Source organism: Sciurus vulgaris (genome assembly GCF_902686455.1).
Source record: "Sciurus vulgaris genome assembly, chromosome: 16".
Lineage (NCBI taxonomy): Eukaryota > Metazoa > Chordata > Mammalia > Rodentia > Sciuridae > Sciurus > Sciurus vulgaris.
Window position 1 is genome coordinate 41,694,453 of NC_136477.1, and position 27,764 is coordinate 41,722,216.

At 35.1% G+C, this 27,764-nt stretch overlaps 1 protein-coding gene and 2 long non-coding RNA genes across 4 annotated transcripts in view; 2 read left to right on the plus strand and 1 right to left on the minus strand.

Annotated features, from left to right (window-relative positions):
* ZNF385D (zinc finger protein 385D) overlaps window positions 1-27,764 on the plus strand; it is an 857,219-nt gene that overhangs the window by 308,877 nt on the left and 520,578 nt on the right. The window lies entirely within an intron of this gene.
* On the minus strand, window positions 4,568-7,355 carry LOC306646015. The gene is made up of 2 exons (XR_013759793.1): window positions 4,770-7,355; window positions 4,568-4,663 (listed from the first exon to the last, which is right to left on the minus strand). It is a non-coding gene; the product is annotated as an uncharacterized lncRNA (long non-coding RNA).
* On the plus strand, window positions 10,807-12,875 carry LOC306646014. Its single transcript, XR_013759792.1, has 2 exons — window positions 10,807-11,937; window positions 11,975-12,875. It is a non-coding gene; the product is annotated as an uncharacterized lncRNA (long non-coding RNA).

Below are 27,764 nucleotides of genomic sequence, written 5' to 3' on the forward strand. Positions count from 1 at the left end.
AGTGGCTTTGTCCTGTGTGTGGTAAAGATGTCGAGGAGATGATGATATGGCAGAGTCAGCCATGGTGGACTCCTTAGCTTGGAGTCCTTTTCTTCTCTGCAGATTTGCAGTCCATGACCTTACTAATGGGCTTCAGGAATGAGAAGGATCAGATCTGGTTCTTGTTGGGGAAATTAGCATGTCAGGTGCCTCCCTTGATGTGAGATTGCAAAGCTCCTGCATGATAGAGTAGAACAAAAAGTGAAGAGATCACACTCTGTGATCTTTCAAGGAGAAGCAAACAAGTCAAGACTCCAGATTTTGTTTTGGTTATGAAACTACATAAAAATCCTTATGTTCTTCTATTAGGCCTTCACATAATATCTGATGAGGTATTTATTGAATTCTGGCCAATGTCTTTTCCCAGAAGATCCAAATGTTTGATTCTTTAGAGAAGTGAAATGTTGGAAGACCATCCTTGAGATTTTTTTTGTGGATTTTGCCAGCAGGTCTTTATAGTGCTGCCAAGAACTGAACCTGATGATGAACTCTAGGAAATAGCGTCTAAGAGGATTCTCATCTCATCTGCTGCAGAACAGTAACTTAAGACCCTCAAGTGACCATGTTTTGTCACACAAAAGAGATTTTTTTAAAAGTTCTGTCACAATGAGGTGAAGCAGTCCAACCATACAGATTAGAAAGTTATGTATTCATGTTCAACAGTATGGTAATAATAAAGGCTGATAATGAGCACTTAATATGGCCCCTAAACTAATTTAAGAATACCATAGGTATTTATAACTTAATACTCATCTTTAAAATGCATAGACTATTATCTTTATTTAAAAGACAGAGAAATAAGACTTGCAAAGGATAAGAAATTCTTCTACCATCTCATAACTGGTAAACAATAGAAAAAGAGTTGGGATTTAGATAGTAGGATTATTCCAAACTGGAAGTACCTAAGGCTGATTCTAATCCAGTGTTTTAACTGAGCCTGATAATCCTTTCAGTAGCATAAATAAGAAGTAGTTACCCAACCTCTTAATATGAACAGAGGTGGAAAGGAAGGCTACTGACTTCCATGTTTCTCCTATTTAGACACGTTTCCAACTTCTACAAAGCATTGAAATGTAGCAGAGTTTACATTTACTGGTTTAATGCAGTCACCTAGAATTACTTTGTATGAATGTACTTCGTTTTCCACATGAAACTTTCATTATTAGATCACAGATTTTATAACCTCTTTGACTTGTTGATTATCTCACATGAATATCCCTACTTATGTCTTCTACCATTCCTCAAATGGTATGTCTTCTGGGCACATTCATAATGCAGTGGAAGCCAGCTCTTTGTATCTCTCTTAAGATGTGATATCCAACATTCATAATTAGATTTCAGGTGTAATCTGAGAAGGGCAGATTGACATAAATATTGCACCTATTACAGTATTGAAATTATTCAGAGCCTGTCACAGTATCTAAACCACCCTCTTGGTTCATATCATGGTGTCATTTAAAACACCAAGGCCTTTTTTTAATATTAATAGAGCTACAGTTAAACTATGTCTTCCACTTTCTATATTTTTGAAATTATTTTATTATAGTCAGTGTGCATTTTCATTATGTTTTTCCCTGGTGTACCTCTTACACTTCTTTAAATGACTTCTTTCTTTGCAGTACTTTACTTCTCCAAATTGCCATTCATGTGAGTATGTGGAGTTAACTTCATCTCTGTGAGGAGACTGGAATTGATTCTGGCCAATCAGAGCACCACAGAATTATGCCTTCAGTTCAGTGTGGGAAGCTGGTTTCAGAGTAAATAATGTGTAACCCCAGGTCGTTTCTAGAGATTTTTGCAAAGGTTTTCTCTTCTACTATACCTGAACATGAAAAGTAAAATATCAACCCTTGTGATGGCAGGAACTCTCTCAGCTGGTAACACAGAAGAAAACAGAGATGAGAATCACAGAAAGGGAGAACCTACCTAATGAATTTTTTTTAGATTCCTTCATTTATTTATACTTAATATCTATCTTTAGAATCTACAGTTGCTTAAGTTTTTTAAAAAGATACTGTCCCATTTGAATTCAATCTCTGCCTCTAGTAAACAAGACATTGACTATTACAAACATAGTATAATGTGCCATTTATTGCCATTAATTTTACTTCATTAGCCTTATCTATTTTTTCTAGTCCTGTCAACATTTTTGAAATTGTTTTCTTTCAGTTTTCTATCTGAAAGTAGTTCTGCATCATCAACACATTTAATTCCCAGTCTGTTTTTTTCTGTTCCTTAATTTGTTGGCACAAATCTGCATCATTAAATGGCAAGTCTCCTAAGGTGTGTTTAAGACCTGTGCCCATAGTTCTTTGCTATGCCCTCCAAAATACCATATGAGATAATCTACACATTTAACAATCCATCCTGAAAACCTGTGATCTACTTATTTCTTTACATTAGTGTGAAAAGTTTCTGAAATTTAATTTTTCTCCATTTTAGAAAATCCAGATAGTTTCTAATCAGGCGTCAAAACCTTAGCCTTTGAAGTCATACTGTAGGGATTCCAGCCCTAGATCTGCAACACATAATTTGGTTAATCTTGGGAAAGTTAATTAACCTTTCTGAGCTTCAGGTGCCTTATTCATAGAATGAAGATAATATTGAAGCTTCCTTAAATAGTTGAAGAATTTAAATGGGACAATGACTATAAAAACTTGAGCCCGGTGTCAGTTAGGATTCCAGAAGAAAACAAATGACATACCAAGTTAGGATAATTTGGGAATGGTTTAATGAAGGGAACATTAACTCAAGTATAGGAAGCAGGTAGAGAAATCACAAGGGCAATGGATTTGATCTTGCTGGAGACTGAAGTGATGAGAGAAGGAAGGAGTTGCAAGAGCTCAGAAAGAAAAGCTAGGCATACCCAGAAACATTGACAAGAGCAGTGGTGGTTCATGGGTTTTTTAATGGTCTGGCTGTCGGGTGTCCCCCAAAAGCTCATTTGTGATACAATGCCAGAATGCTTGAAGGTGAAATTACTAGATTATAAAATGTATAACTTAATTGGTGGTTTAATCCAATGATATAGAGTAACTGAGTGGTCACTGTAGTCAGGTAGAGCATGTCTGGAGGAAGTAGTTCACTGGAGTCATGACTTTGGAGTTTCTATTTTGTCCCTGGTGAGTTGAGTGCTCTCTGTTTCCTGGTTGTCATATCCTGAGGTACTTTGCTCTGTTGCACTCTTCTGCCATGATGTTTTGCCTCACTTCAAGCCTAGAGCTAGAGTTGACCTTTCATGGACTGAACTTCTGAAATGGTGAACCCAAATAAACTTCTTCTTCTAAGTTGTTCTTGATAGATATTTGTTCACATCAGTGAAAATCTAACTAAAACATAGATGCATTGCCAACCTTAGAAACACCACATGAAAGGAGCAAGAGACCAAATACCCAGCCGGGATTCTGCTAATTTCCTGGGAGATTTCAATGGCTAACTCCCTTTGAAATCTAGAGGACAAGGAATCAATTGTAGTCAATGTAAATTAGCCTCCCAGTCACAGAAAGTAGGGGAGAAGGATGGAGAGTATACTCAAGTGTTAAGGAGACATCTAGCAAAAGCTCAGTTCCTAAAATAGTATGCTATAATGAAAGATTCTTTTTTAACCAGTAGTTATTACTATATGGAGATAAGGGTCCTGGGGTGTAAACTTCAGTGAATTTAACATGAAGACTGTGGCTTCTCCTTTCTTACATATGTATTAGATGGAACCATATGGAACTGTCATTTTGTAAGACAAAAACAGCTTAATAGCTATGCTTTCATTTGTTCTAAAGTAATATCTAGAGCTTGAGTCTCTTGGGACTTGTGTTTAGGGTACAGTTTGAATGAAGGAAGAGTGAAAGAAAATTTGGCTAGAATAGTGGACCTGAGAGAAGGTAAGGACATTGGGTCTTATGCTGTGAAGTTCTAAATTTACCGACTACTCATTAAGGAGCCACTGGAGATGTTAAAAATGGGTGTGGCGCTATGGGGATTGATTTTGGGAAATTAACATTTTTTAGGAATAGCATGCCTCTTAACAATGAGAGTGTTTATACATATTCTTTCTTTGAATTGTGTGTCATCTGTTATTGCTGTGACTCAAATCCCCGACAGCAACACCTTGGGGAAGGGAAGGTTTGTTTTGGCTCAGGGTTTCAGAGGATTCTCCTCAGGGTCCACAGGCTGCATTAGACTGGATCTGTGGTCAGGCAGAACATCATAGTGGAAGGGCATGTTGGAGAGAAGCGTCTCAGCTTGAGGTAGGTGAAAAGAAGAGAGAGAGGAAAAGGAAAGAAAGATAAACCCTTCTAGGGTGCTCCGCCAATGACTTACTTCTTCCAACTAGATCCCACCTTCCAGTAGTCCATCTGGTCTTGCATGGATTAATCCATCAGATGATCAGAATCCTAAAAGCCACACCTCTAAACTTTGCCAAATAAAAAGATTTTATTGTTATTAGTACTTTTTGCAAGCTTCCATTCATTATTTACATCAGTCATAGTGACATTCTTAGAGCTTTCTCGCTATTTTTTGCAGTAGTAGCTTTGCTATGCGCTCCTATATCTGGCTCATTTATAGGTTCTACGTGTGGATCTTTTGTTGGCATTTCAGAATGAGATCCCATTACCTCTCTAGACCACTATTGAAATGAAAAATATTACTATTTGATTGTGGGCTGGGGAGATAGCTCAGCTGGTAGAGTGCTTGCCTCATAAGCACAAGGCCCAGAGTTCGATCCCCAGTACCACAAAAAAAAAAAAAAATTACTATTTGATTGTAATTTAAAGTGTCTCTTCACAGGATCACATCTGATCACACCTATTGTAACTATTTTTGATATGTAGGCTATATCCATCACTAGAGTGTACATTTTTCAAATTTGGTTAAGTATAGAACTTTGGGCATATATCCTTTTACTTAATACTGTGGGTCTAAAATGCCTAGTATTCATTATCAAAAAGTGAAATTCTTGATACCAATATAATCACTGTTTTCTTTTCTTTTTTCTTTTTTTTTTTTTTTTTTGGTGGATTGGATACAAAAGAATTACAATCAAATCCACAAGTAATGCCAATTTTCCCAAACATTTTATTGAGTAAGTCATCGTGACAAATGAATGTGTTGAAGACTCTGCTTTTAATAGAATAAAACTGACTCTACTCTTTAGATGGTAATGATATTAACACTGATACCGTTAACATTGGTCAGCGTTAACTCGGCTCTAGGGCTCCATTCTAACAGTTCTATGTGAATTATCTCATCAAGTTGTCTTCATTAACTGGTGGTTCTATCATCTCTGTTTTACTGGAATCAACGGGCCAGGAGACATTAGGTGGCAAATTCAAGGGCTTGGGCTGGGGAGATAGCTCAGTCAGTAGAGTGCTTACCTTGCAAGCATAAGGCCCTGGGTTCGATCCCCAGCACTGCAAAAAAAAAAAAAAAAAAAAAAAATTCAAGGGCTTACAGATACTAAATGGAAGGGCCAGTGTTCTAAGCTCATTTGAGTACAAGGATCATGAATTTAACCACAAATGTATAAAGTCTTCCCAAGTGATTTAAGGAGTCCATTAGCACCACATTTTTGTTTTCTCAAACTTGTTGTTGTTATTTCAAACAAGAATACCTTCTCCCCTTTATTATTCATCTTGTCACTTCCTCTACATCCTAAGTCAACACCTTGCTTTTAGTTGGTACCCAATATATCCAGATGAAGTTCAATTTCATAGGCTATGTACTCATATCACGACTGCTTTTTTCCTTCTTCCTTTCTTGTTCAAAGCATTTCCCATGTTTTCACTCCTGCTTGTGTATGTGAACTTCTCTGTGGTTCAGTACCCTTGCCTATGTTCCCTTGCTTTTCCTACTGAATTCATTTCCTATATAGAAGATATATTAAACTGGTTATTCTTATTGTACCAAAACTTGGGAGACATCTGTAACTGTAACCAGTATGTTTTAAAATACAGTCATTTGGTTGATTAATTGTGCTCTACCATGGAAGTAAAGTGACCATTACCTGTATTCTTCCCTGTTGTTTATTTCAGAGAGAATTGAGTACCTTGTTTCTGATGGATGCTCTCCCTTTCACCCCTGGTCCTCAATTGATTTTGTTCCTACTGTTTTATCTGAATCCTTTTCCCTACCTCCTGAACACCACTGAATGACATGAATGTGATTTTAAATGCTCATGTAGAACTGAGAGTCCTGCCAGGCTGTCCTTGCCTTCACAGTGGGTACCTTACCACACATCGTTTTAAATACGAGTGTCACAGCCCTGAAAAAAAAATACATATCTTACTTTGACTCTTCACTTTCTCTATATGATTTTCTCTTTTTAACTATGTCTTTCCCTAGAACTAAAAAAAAAAAATATGTACCGTTTGTGTCCCTGATTACTCACAGCAAGTCGCCAGCAAAACACTTGCAGCTTTTTTCCTGGAACTCCTAACAGTGTTCCACAGCATTTCAGGGATGCTGGGATCCCCTTTATTTCTCTATGGAGGGGTCATTAACTTTGGAGTCTATATTCTGTATCTTAAAATGAACCACAATCACTTGTTCCTGGCAAAGCTCCCCTTAGAAATATCCATGGTCCAGTGTTACTTGTACTGGAGGGGGTGGAATGATAAGTATAGGATTTTTGTTTTAAATGGAATTGGAATTATGCTTAGATTTCAAGTGGCATGTTGCTTAACATCCATGATATCTGGGAAAAAAAAAGGTGATATTTTCTTGGTGAGCACTGGGAACAAAGCGTACTGGTTTTGCTTCTCATGATTACATAAATTATATTATTTGGACCTGTGAGGAAAGCGTTGCAGTTTTGCCTGTCCTTCTAGTATTCTCACTACACAAGTTGTCTGGAACTTGATTATTTTGAAATAGAGAAGAAAGTAAAGAAAGGATATGAAAGAGTTAACACACTTCATGCAGAATGCTCTGTTTGCATTTTACAGTCCATTGATACCCAGATGTAGGCTGAAATGAGATCATCCGGTGTTCAGTGGTATTCTTGCCAGATGACTGTATATAAATCTACAGTGTTGGATTCATATGTGAATCTTTGGTGTAACTTAAAAATAATATAAAAGAAATTATTTATTTTACATGTAAATGGTACCGTTTTTTAGAATTTCCAGTTGAACACATATTTAAAATATTTGACATGTAAATCCTGAAATACTACTGTAGTATGGGATAAATTCAACAGATGTCTAGATTGACTTTCACATTTTTTTCAGTTGCAGATTTTTTTTTCACTTACAACATCAATAGTAACATTTAAATGTACAATATTTTATTCTCCTGATTACTGCTTTTACATTTAATACATGTGCAATATTTTATTTCCCTGACTATTGCTTTTAACATGTTTAATACTACTTATTTTAACATGTCTTTGGTTGTTTTTAAATTATTATTTAAAGTATTCTTGAAAACAGCATGTCAATAAGAAAACTGGTATGATTAGCATTCTGTGGTACCACTAGTGAACTCACTTGATCATTAAGCACAATGTTCAAAATCTGATACTTTTTTTTCATCTACAGTTGATTTCTTTCTTTCCTCTTCATTTTAAATTACTTTGTTAATAATTTTTGGCCAGTTAATATCCCATTTTTGAGATCAAATTCACAATATCGATGATGAAGTTTGCTTTTGTCTGGGCTTTTCTAACAAAGTATAGGAGACTGAGTGACTTATAAACAGCAGAAATTTATGTCTCAGAGTTTTGGAGGTTGGATGTTTGAGTTCAGTGTGCCAGCATGGTCAGGTTCTGGTGCTGGCCCTCTCCTAGACTGTACTTCTCGTTTTGTTTTCATATGTGTGCTAGCAGAGAGAGGAAGCATGCTTTCTAATGACTCTTACAAGGGCACTGATCCCGTTCATGATGACTCAACCCTGAAGACCTTATCTCATTCTAATTACCTGGTAAAGGGCCCAAAGTCCCACCTCTTAATACAATCACATTAAGGGGTAGGGTTTCCACAGATACATTTTGAGAGTATATAAACATTCATACCTTAAGAGAGTGTTAATATAATATATTATCCTGATAAAATGGCCAGCCATCTTGGTTCCCCCAGGATTGACAGGGTTCTCTGACAGCAGAACTTTCATTTTTAAACTTAGAACTATCCTGGGAAAACCATTTCAATTTGTCTGGAGATAGAAAGCTTTCCTAGGATATAGGATTCTTTAATATTAAAACAAGAAAAGTTGAATGGATGTTATGGTTCAACTATGTGGTGTCCCCTCAAAAGATCATTTGTGGAACAGTAGAAGAATATTCAGAGGTCCATGATTAAATTATGAGCACTTGATCCAAATCAGTGGAAGAATCCACTGATATGGATTAATTAGGTGACAGCTGTAGGCAGGCAGGGTGTGGCTGGAAGAAGTAGGTCACCAGGGGTATGCCTTTGGGGTTTGTATTTTGTCCGTGGTAAGCAGAGCTTGGTGCTTCCTGGCCACCATTTCCTGAGCTGCTTTCCTCTACCTTGCCCTTCCGCCATCATGTTCTGCTCACCTCCAGACGTGTGGACAGAAGCTCTGAAACCATGAGCCAAAAGTAAACCTTTCTTCCTTTCCGTTATTCTTGTCAGGTCTTTTAAGAGATGAAAGAGTTAATGAAAAAAATTGGTATCTACATTCTGATTATTGTAGGTTTTAATTTAGAGCATTTTTTTTTTTTGTCATGGTGCTTAGTAACTGAAGTGGATATTAAAGATAATCTAGTGTAGCCTAATAGAGTCAGACTGCTCAAATAAGCATACCATGGAAATTGATTTTTATATTTTTAATTTCTTCTTGCTCACAGATTGTTCAAGGAAGCGTAGTAGACCTTTTCCCTGTTATAATCACCTTGACTTCTTTGATAATCACCCATGGAGTGATTTCAGGTTGGGTTTAATCATCAGAATGCTTTCCTCCTGTGGAGCTACATTGCACAGTGATTGTTGGGGTTTCCTTCTTTTGCATAAGCGTGGCATCAGTGAAACTTGATGTCTTTTAAAAATATATTCTGTTCCCTTTCCTCCTAGGGTGTTCCCAACCTCTGTCTCCAACTTGTCACATGGTCCATCCTTTATTCTGGGACCTTATGCAATGTGATTAACATGATGTAGGTAGGCACTTAACTGCTGAATCTCCCCTCTGTCTCCTTCCTGTGTGTGTGCAGTGTAGCATGGTAACTAAGAGCAGAATTTCATACAGTTGTGAAATGATCGAAACTTTCATTCTACTCTTTGCCAGCTGTGGGACTTTGGGAAAGTCATGTCACTTCTTTGTGACTCAGTATTCTCTACTGCTTAATTAAGATGGTGGTAGGATCTTTGACTCCTAGGGTTATTGTGAAGATAAAAATTAATGTGTCTATAGCAGAATAGAGTCCACAGTATATTCTAAGTATCTGGTAAACATTTATATTATTAGTGCTCATTTAGTTTAGCTAATTCCTATAGTTAGTTACTACTTTCCTGAATGACCCTGCCCCTGGACCCCTGCTTTTATTTGTTTGATTAATGCTTATCATTATGTATATTAATTTGGCATAGTTCTGTCAAAATCAAAGTGTCGAGAAGTAGGAAAGTCACCTCTGTTATCAATTCGGAACTGTGCTTAGAATGTTGTATACCCTGAGTTCATTAATGAATGTAATGTCCTGGCTTCATCCCATAGCACTATACCAGGTGATGGGGCACTCTTCCAAGTTTCAAGTCTTTGACTATAATAAATTGCACCCTTTACCAATGTAGGTTTCACTTTACTTGACCTACAGTGTATTGCATTCATGATAGAATAAGGTAATTTCTGTTGAGATTCACCAAATCATCAGTCGGATATAAAATATATTGCTTTGTTTCCAAACTACATTTAGAATGGTTTTTTGTTTGTTTTGATCAAATTCTCTCCGTTTGCCCTCAGCCCAAATCAGCTTTGTAATTTATCTAAATGTGCAGAGAGAAGAAACACTGTCACAACGACTCCTTTTCACTCTCAGTGAAGATGGGTTTCGATGTAAAACTTTAATTCGAAAGGAGAAATCAGATTTAGTTTCTCAGTGTGATCCTTTTTAGTGTTCTATGCCGCTGGGTTTTCAAATGTTCATGTAAAAGTGATATGTGCATGATAATAACATTAGAAGTATGCTCTTGGAGTTGAAAGTACATGAACTCTAAAGAGACTGAGCTGATTGGAAGCATTAAGCCTACCAGAGAGTGCAGGTGATTCCTGTCCAGGCTCAGTTGCCACTCTGCTTCCTCTTGTCCTCACTTCTGCTTTATGCCCCATTATGTCCTTCCATAATTCATTCCAGCATCATTACTTCAGTTTAACCATATTAAGGCATGGGCCAGGAAGACCAACACAAGATAGGTCAGTGAGGCCGGAAGCACTTGTAAGGAGTAGACTGGACTGCATGCTATTTTTAAGGTGCTGAGAAGTCTTTTTATTTTCTCCTTACTTCCCTTCTCCAGACTCCCCAGTTTTCTATTCAGGCCTCTCCTCTTCTCTGTGTGTAATCCAGTGCTGCCTTCCACTCCCAATAAATGTGAGTGCCTCTGTGATGGAAGGGATATGTGCCGGCTTCGACTGAGAGTCATATTTACATAGTCCTGCTGGTGACTATTTTGCATAAGTTACTTTAAAGAATAGCTATTGTGCTTTTATAGCACTTTTTAAATTATTGAGTGTTCTTGAAATATTTTTTTCTTCCTCAGTTTCTGTTTTCTATTTCTTTTTCATTCTTTACAACAAACAAGATTTATATAAAGTAGAGCATGGTGGGTTTACTTAGGACAAATACTTCTTTCCAGAGCTATTGTTTTCTGATAGGATTTGGGGTATGTTGTCATACCATACATGCTGTTTATTTGCCAATCTTAGAAATTTATGATGTGTCATTTCTCTTTTATTGATTTCCTTCAGAGTGTATTTGTTTTAGGAACAAAGAGCTGAACTAGGATCATAGAGTGGCCTGTTATTTCTTGATGCTATCAGTTTTTCTCTGAAGTTTTGAGGCACAGAGAGTAGAAAATTCATAGAGGAACCCAAGTTGAATTATCAGGGTTCGTCGTTACAACATTCAAAATCAATATTGAAGTCTGTAAATTAACATGGAAATGTGAGTATGAAACATCAATTCAATAATTAATGTAAAATATTGGTGAATTAAAATAATAATAATATGATAAAAGTTGACATTCTTAACATGCTTACTCATGCACCAGTCACTGAACTTTGTGTTTTCTCATTTAGTTTTAGTAAAACCTCTGAGTTTTATAAACATTGGTCCCTTACCTAAAGAAAAGTACTCTAAAATATTAGAAAAAGTAAGTTGTCCAACATTGCAGAACTAGTCAGTGATTAAAATTTTATTTATACTCAGATTTGGCTTCTTAATCCAGTGCTGTTAACCAAACATACAGTCCTGATACACATCTCTCCCTGGGGATGTTATAAAAGGGGAAACAGATTTCATGAGTTTCACCACTTTCTAGAACAAGGTAAAGCAGTCTTACCTGGAGATTCTTGTAAACAATTCCAACCCCAGTCCACACCCTTAATTAATTGAAATCATAATCCAAGGCAAGGCATCAGTTATTTCTGTAACTCTCCACAAGATTCTGATGTGTACCCAAGCTTGGGAAACATTGAGCTGGAGGAAAGCATCATGCTCTCCTCATTCCTGAGCCAGTGTCCACTCTTCTGAACAACCCCAATGGGCTGATGATTCCTTCAGGAATCTTTCTGCTTCAACTTCTGACTACTCATTACGGACTTGGCATGGAAATAAGCATTTTACCTGGATTGTCTCACTCATTCCTCTTATAAAGTACATGGGAAAACTAAATCCAAGAGAATTGAAACAACTATATGTAAAGTCTTACATATAGTTAGTACATATAGTTAGTTAACTATAGTCTTACATATAGTTAGTTGTGGCCAGTTCAAAATTGAGGTCAACTTGTCTCAGAACCCAAGATGCTGTGATCTAGTAATAATATTGATCACCTCCAGTTTGGAATAAGTTTTTTTTGCTCCTATCCTTAAAGTGTTTAGGGGCCTATTTGTGTCCTGGGTTTCTGACATTTCTGTTTGCTGACCCCAGTTTGAGCTCTGGAGCCATTAAGCATAAGTCTTTTTCCTATGTTGAAAGTCTTAATCATGCTAACTGCTGTGTTTAGAGTCTTATCTATATTTAGGTTCCAGCTGTTCTTGCTGATGAAATTGCTGGAGCACAGAAATTATCTCCATCTTGTGTTCCCCATGTGGTTCAACTAAAAAAAAAATAAGAAAAAAAAAAAAGATTAGCTTCCACCTAATACTTAAAATGTATGTATGAAGCATTGCCTCTGGTCTTCTCTCAGTTGATACTTTGTGGTTCTCCTTCATGTTATGTCAGAACTCTGTAACTCCCAATACTTTTGGAATTCCTCACCATGTGTTTCAGAACAAATCATCCATCATTACAATAGAATAATAGAAGTTTTAAGAATGCACTAATAAAATCCACTAAGCGTTCACTAATGAATTCTTCATAGAGAAACAAAATATTTGTATTGCATTTTTGGGTCTTTATGTATTTTATTTTAAAAATTAACAGGCATAGTGGCACATGTCTATAATCCTGGTGACTCAGGAGGCTGAAGCAGGAAGACTGCAAGTTTAAGGCTAGCCTGGAGAACTTAAGGAGAACTTGTCTCAAAAAACAGAAAAGGGTTGGAAAAGTAGCTTATTGGTAGATCACCCCTGGATTTAATCCTCAGTCTCAGGAAAAAAAAAAAAAAAAAAACAGATTAACTAGTCTTCGTTTAACATTTATGCTATAGTTTCATTATAAAATGTTCTCTTCTTCTGTTTAGTTTCTGTCACAGAATTTTGAACATAGGAAATTAGTAAACACGTTGGATAAATAATTGAAGTAGGTTCACTGAATCTTATAAGCATTATTCACAAAAGCAAAGCCTGCTTCATGGGTATATGACTTATGGAGACACATAGCTCATTTAAAGAAGGGTCCTATGCTCATTTTAATACTCTGCTGTCTTTCTTGAAATTCTCAATGATTAAGGACTTCTTATTTGAAAATTCACATTTGCATTCTTTCTCCTAGTTCCCCCAGCACAGTCTTATTTAGTTGGTCCTGCAGAGAAGGCACACATTTAGTTAGAAAATCGAGTCTCTAAAATGGTTAAGCAGGATTTGCAGGGGTGAACATTTAAACTCCTGGTAACAAACATATTGATTCAGACACCTTAAGAAACCTTTTGGTTATTTTAGTGAATATAAGAATTAAATCATTGCCTGTGGTATTAGGCTGATCATCATCTGTTTTGCATATACGTATTCACATTTTTAAGATATATAGAGGTGATTAATAAAACACAGCTTGTAGGTTCTCTTCTGAACTCCTAAATGCTAGAAGTTTAGGTGTTGCCATATGAAACGGGTTAGATAGGAAATTCAGTATTTAAAAGTCCTTGATGTAATTGATGGCTTGTCAGGAAACATCACTGAATGAATTCAAAAGAACTTTTTCATCTCTGTACATAGAGATAAAAGTATAGGAAAATGTACCAAAAATTTTAAGTTTTTAAAATTTAAAAACATAAGCTTAAAGGAAGTGCCTGTGTTCTAGTTACAGGGTGAGAAACCTTTCTGTGGCAGATTTCAGATCAGAGAGAGGCCTTTCCTATGCTGTAGGGCCTTGTCTTGCCCACCCAAGCACAGGAAACAAGAGATTGGACTAGAAGTTTCTGCAGGAAGCCAAGAACTGTAGGAACAGCTCCTTCATAAAAAGGAGATTCAAATAATTACAGATGAAAGTGGGAAGCAGCAGGGAAGTTATATGTAGAGGAGTTGTAAGAAGTAATACTGGAAGAATACATTGGAATAGTAAAATCAAGGAAAAGATCAGGACCAGGATTAGATGGGTTATATCATCCAGCAGTTATTGACGAAGCTGTTCACAACTCACATTTCTAAGTACAGAGATGTGGGTGTCAGGGTGACAGACTGGATGAATGGACGGGAATGGGTCTAAGAGTTCCCAGGCACAAAATTCATATACAAGATTGGAAACTGATGTCTGTGAGATGCAAGCTGCCTAAGGAGGTGGGCAAGAAAGGAGAGCATCAATTCAAAGACATGAAAAACCTAGATATTTCCCTTCAAGTTGTCCTAGATGTTAATGATACTAAAGTGTGTATGTTTTTATATGATGCATTATGGAGCCTAGGAAAATAAAAATCACAGTGCAATATGCCTGTTTGCAATCTGTTCGGCTATTATCAGTATTTATATGCTAATTCATGGTGTAGTAAATTGATAAAGTGCTGCTATAAAATGCATGGACTGGCATCATGTTTAATGCTTGACACTAAACCTATTTGATTTAAATTGAATCCTGTTATTGCCAAGGAAATAATTCTTTAGCATCTTCCTCAATAAATTATTTGCTTAGGTAAATAATAAACATGGGAAACCCATCCTATGGGAACAACTGTTTAATTAAAAAAAAAAAGAATCATGTATTGATATCTACTCCTTGTAAACAATGCAAACAATGAAGACTTTAAAAATGTGAATTCTCTCTTCTGCCTCTAACCCACTCCCCAGATCTCTTTAACAGCCACTTTAAAATCTAATCAGTTTCCAATAGTTTGTAAGTAATCTGTACTTTTAGTTTTTTATTTGCGTGCCATCTTTCTGAAGGATTACTTTTTGTCAGTCATTTCTTGATATTCATTTTTATTGAATCATGCATTCGTTTTATGAGTATTTACATAGACATTCCATTATTAGGAACTATACTGTCCATCACTATCCTTAGCAGTTTCCTTTACTCATTCTTATTGCTTATCCTTCAAGTCTTCATTTTCCCTTCATTTCTTTAGTTGGCTCACACATCATATTTCTTTCTTAATATTCCATGACTAGTGATTTTCTGAGTATTTGTGAATATAAAAATTTCTCTATTTGAAATATTTTGGGTTTCTTGTTCAAAACGTTCTTACTGCACCACATTTCACAGATTGCTGCGTGTGTATCTTGTGTTTCTGTTTGATTAGAGAATTCCTTATTACAAATAAATTTAGTTCTTGTTTCCTCATAGGTATCTTTTTTTTATAATGACTTATGGGACTATTATCCTTGCAGATTTCACTCTTCAAAAGTGTGGGGAGTGGGATTGTATCAATACTCTCTGTCTTTGTTCTGGAAGAATCTCTTCCCTTGAGTTAAGCTTCTAATACACTGATTCAGTCTTTTGTTGTTGAGCAAGTCTCTACTTCCGCTGAGTCTCTGTCAATTTCTTTCTTTTTTCCCTTTTAAAAATTTTAGCAACGTTTCTTTTAATTTCCAAGAATTTGGAGTTTTTTTTTTTTTTTTTTTTAATACAGGATCTATAACAATATCTTTAAATATTGTCTACAACAATATCTTTAAATTCTCTGAAGCTATAAATAATACATTTATTTTTCCTCAAAGATTTCTTCATATTCCTGACTTAGCTATTTGTTTTTGTTTTTGTTTTAGATTACTTTTTGTTTAGACATTCCTTTCTAATACTGATTTTCCCCAAATACAGAGTGACTTGGACAGTTTGCTTAGGTGTATGTAAATGAGTGTCCTGTTTGATTAAAGCTGCTGATCCCGGTCTCCACTCAGCAGTCTTGAAGGCTTATATAATTAATTGATGCCACTTCTGGGAAACTACAGTCCAGTCCCTTTGTTTGCCTGAGATTGTGGAACACCTGTGTTTTGAGACTGGGGTCTCCCGCTAGCATGACAAGATGTTCTCTCAGGTACTCACCAGCTTCACCTTCTTTGTGAGTCTCCCGTGGTAGACTTTGTGAGTCACCCACTTTATTTAATAAGGTGTAATTAAAATTTTAGCCTGGCTGTACCTTCTTAGCTAAGCAGTTCCTTAATTAAGCTTTCTACCTCTTGACCCCAAGGGCTGAGTCTTCTTCCTACCCTGCTGCCTCAACTATTAGAGCTATCTTGAAGAGTCACTGAAAATATTTATAATTTTCATGTACTTTTCAGGAGACCCTAACTCAAATATGGGACACATTAAAGTCTTCCCACATCAATGCTAAATGCAACTATTCTGGAGTATATAAATATCAAAACATTAATTTAAAAAATTATTTGGACTACCATAACTCATTGAATATTGTTGGCCCAAATTTCTCAGTGGTCAACATAATGTGTAGGAATTCATGCTAAGTGAGAGTTTTTAATTTCATTATCGAATGTTAATAGATTTTTTAAATGTACAATATGTATAATGAGTAAGACAATCATTACAGTTTTAAGTGCAGAGATTGTTTAAGCAAATATTGTGTTCATTGCAGTTTTTACTTTTTTGGTTTTGAAGCCTTTGTGTGTGTGTGTGTGTGTGTGTGTGTGTGTGTGTGTGTGTGCATGTTTCAATTTTTAAACAGTTTTGTAGATCTTAAGTACTGACCTCAGTGGTTTGCACATTTCTTAGCTCTTTTGAGTTTTACGTTCTGTTCGAATTTGCTTTAAATCTGTCATAAATTTCTGAAATTTGTATTTTGCTAATGATCCTCTTCTGCTTTTTAATGTTAATGTTGATGTAATTGTATAATTCTTGTATCATTTTAATAGGATTTAAGAAGAAAGAAACACTAAATATATTTGAATTATCTGTCTGTGACCAAGAGCCTATAATCACTTGATTGAGAAACTCTGTTTTACCTTGTGCATTTTTAATAAATAAAATCCAGGGATAGGGATGTATGTAGCTCAGTGATAGTACTTGGCTAACATGTGGGAGACCCTGGGTTCATTCCCTAGCACTGCAATTAAATTAATTAATTTAAAGCATCTATTGTCAGTACTTAGATTTGGCCAGAAGTTGAGACCCAGTTCTTAAGAATTCTCTAAGGAGATTTTTCTTAATCCTATACTGTAACACTGGGAGGAGCATCACTGGGAAACTCAGAATGACTCCAAAGACGGGATTAAGTCATCATCCCAGATAAGTGAGAGTATAGGTGAAGCCCCTCTGAAAAGCATAGACCAACGAACTGTTGTATCACATCTTCCATGCTATTTCATAATTATTTTAAATCATTTAAGATACTTGTTTGGACATACACCTAGTTTCCTCAGTAGATTATAATCTAGAGTTTATCATTTAATCAACTTAATTTCTGGGAAAGAAATTATGAACAATGTCTAACAACTGCAAAAACAAATTCACTTACTGGTATTAAGGTATATTTGTGGAATGTACTCAGTATGTTATCTTTTTAGGATTGACCAGGCTTTTGATGTTGTTAATGGATTTCACACTTGGGTGAAGTTCAGAAAGTGCTATGCATTTCAATCTTAGCTTGAGAATGTTAAGGTTTCATGCCAATAATTTTGAAAATGTCAAGAAGGAGGTGTGTCTTCTATCATTTAAAGAATTCCAAGTTCAAAACAAGGCTCTCGACCTTAGAGAAATGAAAACCACTTTGCAAATAGCGGTTCCAGGAGGGCTGTGAGTTCCCTGGATCCCATCTATGAATCACAAATCATGGACATTTGTGGCTTAATGTTGATAAAATACCCTGTCTGCCTATATCATGCACATGTGTTGATTATTTTGTGTACATTTAGAACCATAATGTTTGAAAGAAATAAAAGTAGAAAGTAAGAAAGGAAAGGGGAAGAAAATCTGCTTCTGGCTTGGGTCCTTATTAGAAATGTTTGATTTGTTTATACTGCTATATATACGATATGTTATGGGGCATGATCCCTTCTGGGGGTTCCGATAGAATTTCAGTTCTACAACTTGCACCAATTTGTAGTCTTTGGTAAATTACTGCCATTTATTTGAGTAACTTTATCCTTAAGATGGAATAAAGTTTCCTACCCTTCCTCCCAGGTTTCTTGGAAATATTAAAGGATAGCTTTTTTTAAAATTTATTTTTATTGTACACAAATGGGATACATACTCTTTCTCTGTTTGTACATGAAGTAAAGGCGTACCATTTGTGTAGTCATACTTTTACATAGGATAATAGTATTTGATTCATTCCGTTATTTTTTCCTTCCCCCCACCCCTCCCACCCCTCTTTTCCCTCTACACAGTTCCTCTTTCCTCCTTTTATTATTTTATTATTAAGTGTTTACAACAATGCCCATTAATACAAGAACTTTCCTAATTTAATGTTATTTAGATTACAACATTTTCCTTTGATTTTCCACAGCCTTATTCATAAAGCTAAAATGTTCTAAGGAATATCAAACTGTGTTATCTCTACTTACCCATTAAATCTAATGATCATAAGAGCTGTTCTTGCTTTGCATTAACTCTGCCAACCTCATCCATGGGAAGGAACAAAGTCAGGTGAGGAATAACCTGGAACTAGGTTCACTCTGGGGGCAGATTGGTACTATTTTAATGATAGATATATTTGGAAACAGAAGATAATGCCCTGAGGAAATAAAAGCATGACTTTCTATTTGATAAATACGTATATTCTTTGACATTTTAGATGCCTTAAAATAACCATGTATCTATATATTGTATTTATTTTCATAAAAAAAATCTACATGAATACATGTACTTATTTTAGACACAAACACAATGGAATTTGCTAATGAATTACTGTAGTTGTGTGAAAAAATAAATCAAGCTCCAAGAAATTATTTATCATGCTTCTGGGAACAATTTAGGAATGATTCATTAGCAAAAGTTGTAGAAATTCATTTCTCAGGTCCTCAGTGGCTGACACTAGCAATGAAACCTTTTTAATTATGATCTGTTGAAATTTTCTGTCTAGAATTATATTCATGTACCTTTGGTTCTGAACAGATGATGTTTTCACTGGGGCGGGTGATGGAGATGAGACACAAGGAAGAAAGAAAAAATGTTCAGTCAGGATTTATTAACGTATCTTTCTTTACATGATTGTTCCTGTTCAAAATACAAACAGCCCAAAGCAACATCTGTCAAAATAATTATTTATACAAAAGTTCAGAAATTCTTAAATTCTTATGATGAGATAATGAGACATCTGGGAAAAAATATGCCTGTTCTCTTCTGACTATGGGGTGAGGTGATTGTGTAGAATCCAGTTGTAGCATAGAGTCCATGGAATCTCCTGTCCTTCCAGAGCCTATCAGGAAGATTGAGGCAGGATTTCTAAGCTCAAAATGTAGTTATTTTTAATTTCATCATATTGGACACCCAGTCTCTAAACTGGAGAAGATGCAGGTCTAAGCTTAAAAAGAGAAAATTCCTTAGACTTCTGTTGATTTATTTATTTATTTTTTGATCAGTTAACTCAAGGGCTTGTTTAGAGGTAGACTGGTACAGGGATAAATGATTCGTTTTGGAGATAATATTAATTTGAAAGGCAGAAAAGATGGTGTTGGTGAACTGTATGTGTATACCTCTTATGAATATTGCTCTGCATAAAAGTTAGTTGATTTCCTAGGTATTTTGGGTTTGGTGAGACAGGCTGATAAGGCTTGTATGGTAGTAACTACCAAACAGCTCCCAATCATGTCAATCCGCCTTTTATTGTTCTGCCTCTCACATTCCCCCTGCTTTGACATATAACCTACTTTTCCAAATAAACATTTTCCCCTTTTTATTCATCAAAATCATCTGATCTTCGAACCTTTTAGAGTTTTTCCTTCTTTGTAAGAGGCTGCTGTGGGTAAGTGCAGTCTGGTACATGAGAGGCCTAACTGGAGGACTGACAGCATTGGGGAGCTGAGTGTGTTCATCTTTCTCTCTCCTTTGCTGTTCTGTGCTCCTTGCCTCCTTTCCACTGTTCCTAACCCTAGGGTTGTTTCTATTTCTGGGTTCCCTTTCCGTTCCTCCTGTGTATTTTTTGTTTTCTGATATTTTGATTTTGCGGCCGGCTCACTTCCTTTGGCTGAGTGTTCCACTCCTCCACCTCTCACCCAACTTGAGAACTTGCCTCACTTTGTAATGTTGCCATACAATTCATGTCACTTTATCATTTCTTTTCCTTCCATTTATTTTATTTATTTTTCCTTATTCTGTGACTTTCCTATGTGATCTTGTAAGGCCCCCCAAAAAGGAAACCCCAACTCTGTCCCATGGATGGATGGCAACCCCAATCAACCGCAGGAGGCGTCACTTGATGCAAACCGCAAGAGGTGTTTATTCCAGCGCGCTGGGACCCAACTCCAGGAGTCGAGTCCCTAGCAGAAAATCTTGTAGGTATATAAAAGCAGAAACCACACATCGGGAGGGGTCACACATGAAAGGGGGAAAAGGGGGAACAAAGCTGCCAGGAAATTTGAAAGGGGGTCTGGGTTTGCTGACAACATGTTTCACAATGTTTTACAACAGGCTGTAGATTCTGGTCAATAGTTTCTGGTAATCCTACTGTTTGAGCACTATCTGGCTATCAGGCTCAATTTACTCTTTTACTCTCTGTTTGGGAACAGAGAACAGCTTTAAGGGCTTTGTTCCCATTACTGGGAGGGAAACCTTAGGGAGTTGAGATAAAACAGACAGCTTAAAAAAATGTCCATTCTTTCAATCTTATATGGTTCACATGTCTCATTCATTTTCAGTATTTGAAGATTTCTTTTTTAGTTGAAGATGGACACAATTCCTTTATTATATTTATTTGTTTTTATGTGGTGCTGAGAATTGAACCCACTGCCTCACGTGATAGGCAAGCACTCTGCCACTGAGCCATAACCCCAGCCCCCAGACTTTGAGCATTTTTAATGTAAGCATTTAGGTTTATAATTTTTTATACACACAGATTTAGCTAATTTCCACTTGTCTTGATTGGCAGTATTTTTATAATTATTTGGTTTTTAAGTATTTCTCAGCTTTAATTTTTATGGCTTGAAGTTTATGTGAAATTTCCATACATGGTGTTTTTAATTATGTTTTGCTTTTATTTTCCAACTTGATTGCAATGTGCTTAGAAAAACTTGGTCTGGATAAAAATGATCCTTTGGAGCTGGCGAGCTTTTAGTCTTAAGTTCTAGGACTACCTTCTCCAAACTCACACCAATGAAAGCAAATTTATTGTCATCTTGCTTTGCTGATAACTGAATATTTTCTTTTCAGTTTACCTTGTTTTGAAAATGTAGCATTTGGAGGTTTGGATTTTATGAGGTGTCTCAGTATTAATGCTCATCTAAATAAATGAAGGTAGAGTTTTAAAAAATAAATATTGATGACTCAACTAAATAATCACTTAAGAAAACATTAACTTGGATCTTACTTCTCACCAAGCACCAGAATAGTCTAGATGTATCAGAAATTCAGGTGTGAACAGGGCAGGAATTAAAGACAGGTGAACTCATTTAAAAACTATGAATAAAAGAGCCTACTAGGTTGAAAGCTAATAGGTTGAAAGAATTATTTTTTAAAAAACTTTCTGTGTGAGAAAACCCATAAATAAAATAAAAATAAATGATAAACTAGAAAAAATGAATGCATACATAAGCATACAGATGTCTATATGTGTGTGTGCGTGCATATATATATGTGTATATTGTTTATATATATAAACAGTTCAGGCTAATCATACAAATGGTTCTCATACAAGCAATAATTAACTTCATTCAATTTTAAAAACACAAACTAAAATAATACTAAAATATCATTTCTCACCCATCAGATTGGCGTAAATTGAAGTTAGGTTGTATATTGATGAAATGGTAATATATCACTAATAGGAATGCATAATCCATCTGGGGAGGAATTCAGCCATATATTTTAAACCAAAAGAAGAATTTCACACTGAGCCACCCATAAATGCCATTCATAACTCTCTACCCTGAGTTTACATCTCCACACATACCAAACTGCTTACACATAAGATGCTTGATTAACCAATTTATAATAGCAAACTATTTCTTAAAAATCTAAATAAATATTTATAAAAGCTTGATTTGAATAAAACAGAGGGGACTTACACAAAAGACTTTTATTTTCAGATTTAAAAAAAAATGAATAAGATCTCTAATACACCATGGCATGACTTCCAGAATGTATTGTTGCATGGAATAAAAGAAATACATAGGGGAGCATTGCTTGTTTTTCCAAGAGAAAACACACAAAAGATGAACCAGAATCTAAAGATAATGGGTACAAGTAGGAATCAGTGAAAAAAAGTAGGGTTATGGATGGGATTGGAATTTCTCTGATTATATCTTTTGCTCTTGTGTGTTCTTTACCAACCATATTCACAGATTACCTTTTGAACATGTTAATAAATTAGTATTTTTAAAAATTTAAATTGAATCTAACTCTGTATCATAATGATGACGTAATTCACTTCATGCATTACATATGCCCAAGGCCTTGCTATCAACCTTGAGTGACTTTTAAAACCCAGTCCTTCTTGGTTTCTGAGGTTGCTATACTAGTTCTGCATCAGTTTATACTTACTACTCCTTTTTGTTTTTTTTTTTAATTTAATTTGTATATTTTAAAGGATATGTTTTGTTTTACCCACTATTATTATGTTTTGTAGAACTTATTTTCTGAAAAGCTAAACTTTTAAAAAACAAAAGGCATTGTTTTTTTATGTCTCTTCTCCTTTTTCTCATCTCTTTTCCTCACCATTTCATAATAATCTTTTTAAGTCTTACTGAAAATTTTCCATTTTCTTTCTGTAATTTCACTTCTTATTAATTTTTATCACTATTCTCCATTTGCTACTATAGTAAAAAAGAAAATCAGACAATTATCCAGAATCCTTAAATATGATCGTGAAAGACCACACCTCAAAAATCATCTCTGGAACTAAAAAAAAAAATTCATAATATGGACCTAATAGACATCTATAGAATATTTTATCCTTCAATGACTGAATTTTCAAACACATAGAGATAATGCATTCTATTGGATCATAATAGAATGAAATTAGAAATAAAAAATAAGGTAAAAAACTGAGACCTCCCTAACACCTAGAGATTTAATAATACACTTTTGAATAATGAATGAATAGCAGAAGAAATCAGGGGAGAACTTTTTAAAAATCTTATAAGTAAATGAAAAAAGTGATACAATATATCAAAATCTCATGACAGTATGAAGGCAGTTCTAAGTTCATAGCATTGAATTCATACGTCAAAAGAATAGATATGCACTAATCTAACAATACATCTCAAGGCACTAGAAAAAGAAGAACAAACCAACATCAAAACCAGTAGAAGAGGAAATACTTAAAATCAGAGCCAAAATTGGTAAAATTGAAAATAAAAAAATACAAAGGATCAATGAAAAAAAACAGTTGTTTTTTGAAAAGATAAACAATATTGATAAACCCTTAGCCAAACTATTCAAAATAAAGAAAGAAAATACTCAAATAACAAAACTAAAGATGAAAAAGGAAATATCTCCCCAGTCACTACTGATATCCAGAAAATGTTCATAAGTTATTTTGAAAATCTATGCTCCAATAAGTTAGAAAATCTTGAAGATATGGAAAAATTCATAGATACATATGGCCCACCCAAATTGATCCATGAAGAAATAGAAAACTTATATAGATCAATATGAAGTAACGAAATTGAAGTAGGTATCAAAAACCTTCCATAAAGAAAAGCCTAGGACTCGATGAATTCCCAGCCAAGTTCTCTCAGTCCTTTAGAGAAGAACTAACACCTATCTTTCTCAAATTATTCCGTGAAACAGGAAAGGAGGTAACACAGCCAAACTCATTCTATGAAGTCAGTATCACCCTGATACCCAAACTAGACAAAGACACATCAAGGAGGAAGACTTCAGGCCAATATCCTTGATGAGCATAGATGCAAAAATTCTTAATAAAATACTAGCAAACACACATTAAAAAACAAAAAAACCAGTGCACCATGGTCAAGAGGTGTTTGTCCCAGGAATGCAAGGTTGGTTCCACATATAGAAATCAAGAAATATACTCCACCACATAAACAGACTCAAAAAATCATGTGATTACCTCAAAAGATGCAGAAAAAGTATATGGCAAAGTACTGCACCCATTCATGTTTCAAACACTAGAAAAACTAGGGAGAGAATGAACATACTTCAACACTGTAAGGTTATATAAGAAAAACTCAAAGACAACATGGGTCTGATTAGACAAAAAAATAAAAACATTTCTTCTAAAAACAGGAAGAACAGAAGGATGCCCACTTTCATCACTCCTATTCAACATAGTCCTTGAAACTCTAGTCAAAGCAATAAGGCAAGAAGAGGAAACTAAAAGGATACAAATGGCAAATGAAGAGCTCAAATAATCTGTTTGCCAACAACATGATCCTATCTTTATATTCCTAAAAATCTCCACCAGAAGACTTCTAGAGTTCATAAGTGAATTTAGCAATGTAGCAGGATACAAAGCCAACACCAGTAAATCAATTACATTCCTATATTCCAATGATGAATCTGCTGAAAAAGAAATCGGGAAAACTACCCATTCACACTAGCACTGCCCCTCCTCAAAAAAAAAAAAAGAAAACAAAAACAAACAAACAACAACAACAAAACCTTGGAAATCAATCTAACAAAAGAGAGGAAATGAAAACTCAAGAAAAGAAGTTGAAATAGACCTTTGAAATGGAAAGACCTCCCATGTTCTTGGATAGGCAGAATTAATACCATCAAAATAGCCACACCTTCAAAATCACTATATAGAGCCAATACAATTCCCATCAAAGTTCCAATGACATTCTTCAGAGAAATAGAAAAAGCAGTCATGAAATTCATTGGGAAAAATAAGAGACCCAGAATAGATTTGGCAAAGAAAGTGAAACTGGAGGTATCACCATACCAGACCTCAAATTAGTCTACAGAAGTACAGTAACAAAGCAGCATGGTTCTGGGACCAAAACAGGCATGAAGACCAATGGAAAAGAATAGAGGACACAGAGACAAACTCACATAAATATAGTTATCTGATTCTAGACTAACTGTGAAAAACATACATTGGAGAAAAGATAGCCTCTTTAACAAATAGTGCTGGGAAAACTGGAAATCCACACGTAAGGATTCCATATGTAGCAAAATGAAATTTTACACCCCTTTCTCACCCTGTATAAAAGTCAAACTGGATCAAAGACCTAGGATTTAGACCAGAATCTCTATAACTCCTAAAAGAAAATGTAGGCACAACTCTCCACCATGTTGACACAAGAACCAACTTGCTTAACAAGATTCCTAAAGCACTGGTAACAGAACAAAAAAACAGTATGTGGGATGGCTGTACAGCAAAGGAAACAATCAAAAGCATAAACACAGAACCTGCAAAATTGAAGATCTTTTCCACCTGCTCCTTAGATAAGGCATTAATACCTAGACTATACACAGAACTCAAAAAACACCAGAAAAACCCAAATAAACTTATCAATAGATGACCTAAGGAACTGAACAGACATTTCATAGAAGAAGAAATAAAATCGATCAACAACTAATATATGAATAAGTGTTCAATGTCTCTAGCAATTACGGAAACACAAATCAAAGCTACATGGAGATTTCAACTCATCCCAGTCAGAATAGCAGTTATCAAGAATACAAAAAATAATAGATATTGGTGAGGATGGAGGAGAAAAGTAGACTCATACATTGTTGGTGGGACTGCAAATTAGTGCAAACACTCTGGAAAGCAGTATGGAGATAAAACTAGGAATGGACTCCCATATGTCCCAGATACCCCAGTCTTGGTATATGTCCAAAAGAATTAAAATCGGCATACTACAGTGATACAGCCACATCACACAATAGCAGCACAATTCAATAGCCAAGCTATGGGACAAACCTAGGTGCCCTTCAACAGATGAATGGATAAAGAAAATGTTGTATATATACATAATGGAGTATTACTTGGCCATAAAGAAGAATGAAATTATGACATTTGCAAGTAAATGAATGGAACTGGAGACTATCGTGCTAAGTAAAGTAAGCCAGTCCCAAAAAGTAAAAAATTGAATGTTTTTTTGTGCTGGGAACAAATTAGAGCAAATGATATTCCATGCTTTTGTGATTATGAGAATGTTTCTTAATGTTACAAATAACTCAAAAGAACCAATTAAATAAATCATCTATAAAAATACTTATATTTCCTAGAGTTATACATTCAAAATAGTTTATCATGGCTATTTTTAATTTTACAAGCATTACATTAAGGGAAAAACTTGTGGAAAGAGACTCAGATTATAGTTCAACTAAGAAGGGCCTAAACCATTGACCACTGACTTTTTTGTAATGGATATCAAGAATGACATTTTGTTTTAGACTAGACCTTCTAATTAGTTAAATTCCTTCCCCTCTTCAAAAAAAAAAAAAAAAAGTTAAGCAACTCACAAATTTGTCTAAATTGTGTTCATTTTCCTCTTTTTTTTTTTAAATATATATCTGAAGATCAAAGAACTATCCAAGCCCCAAAGATCATGTGGAATAAGCCAGAGGATGTTTCCTTGGGCTGTATTAAATGCATAAAAACTGATGTTCTTTCCCTTTACATTTATAGTCAAAGTTCACACATGCACATTCAAGAGAGAAAAATTTTTAAAAAGCTTTTAAAACTCTAAATATCTCTGAAAAGTCTGCCCTTAGAGATACAGATTACAAAATAATGACCTTTAGTATATTTCTTCTGCTGCTTTTAAATATTCTAAAGTTCATTCATATTTCTACAAATGCCTATTGGAACAAAAGCATGGAAATTTTCAATAAAACAGTAGCACTTATTATTTCACACTTAGTGTTCTAAAAATTGTCTAATGGGCCTGTTCTTCATAATGTTTAATTTTCAGAGAGCATATTATAGAGAATAACTTTGGGAGTGAGTAGAGGGCAGAGGAGGGCATATGGGGGTGAGTGTTGAGTTACAACTACTGAAATTCACTTTTTATGAGAATAATCTATTTTTAAAGGTTGAGCAATTAGGTGAATGAGTGGGTGCTCAGTGTCATACATTTATTTCCTAGGGATAATTTTAGCTCACATTAGCACATATTATTATTAGCAACTTACATAAAAAATTTTTGAAATGATTTCTCATTCAAAAATACTCCCTTTATCATAGAAATTCTAATTTTTTTTAACCAAGAATAGAACACTTCCTAAAATTTATAAATTTGATCTTACTCTTAGTTTTAAGGATGTCTTTTCTATCTAAGAGTAACAAGTCTTAGCAGATGTGTACATGTTTCTGTTTGAAAAAAAAAATTGAGATTTATTACTTTTTGAAGTAAATAACCAAGATCTTTTACGTTGGCAATGCTGTCCGCTGATAACAATAGGTTTTGTTGCCAAACCTCAAAATTGAATTTTGGTTTCACGAGAGAGTAAAGCAATGCTATTTAAAGTTTATCCTTTAATGAAATCATCCAAGGAAGAACATTTTTTAAAAAATTGTGATTTGGTTAATTGGACGTTTTTCTTTTAAATGTAGCTATCCTTGTGGGAGGGAGGTTGGGTGGGGGGTGGTATAAAGGGGAGAGGAATTATGGAGGAAGAGAGAGAGAAAGAAATGAGGCAGGGTGAGCAATATGGGAAGGAAGAGGAAGAGTGAGAGAATACGAATGTCTGGCAAAAGAAAAACAGGAAAATGATATGTTCTTGGTAACACTGCAATGTAATTAGTTTACTAATACCTATTTGTATTTTAATATTTGAGGTGTTTAAAACCTGAAGTTTTGAAGTTGAAAGTCTTAGAACTGTAAAGACTTAAATAGACTCACACACACACACACACACACACACACACACACTCACA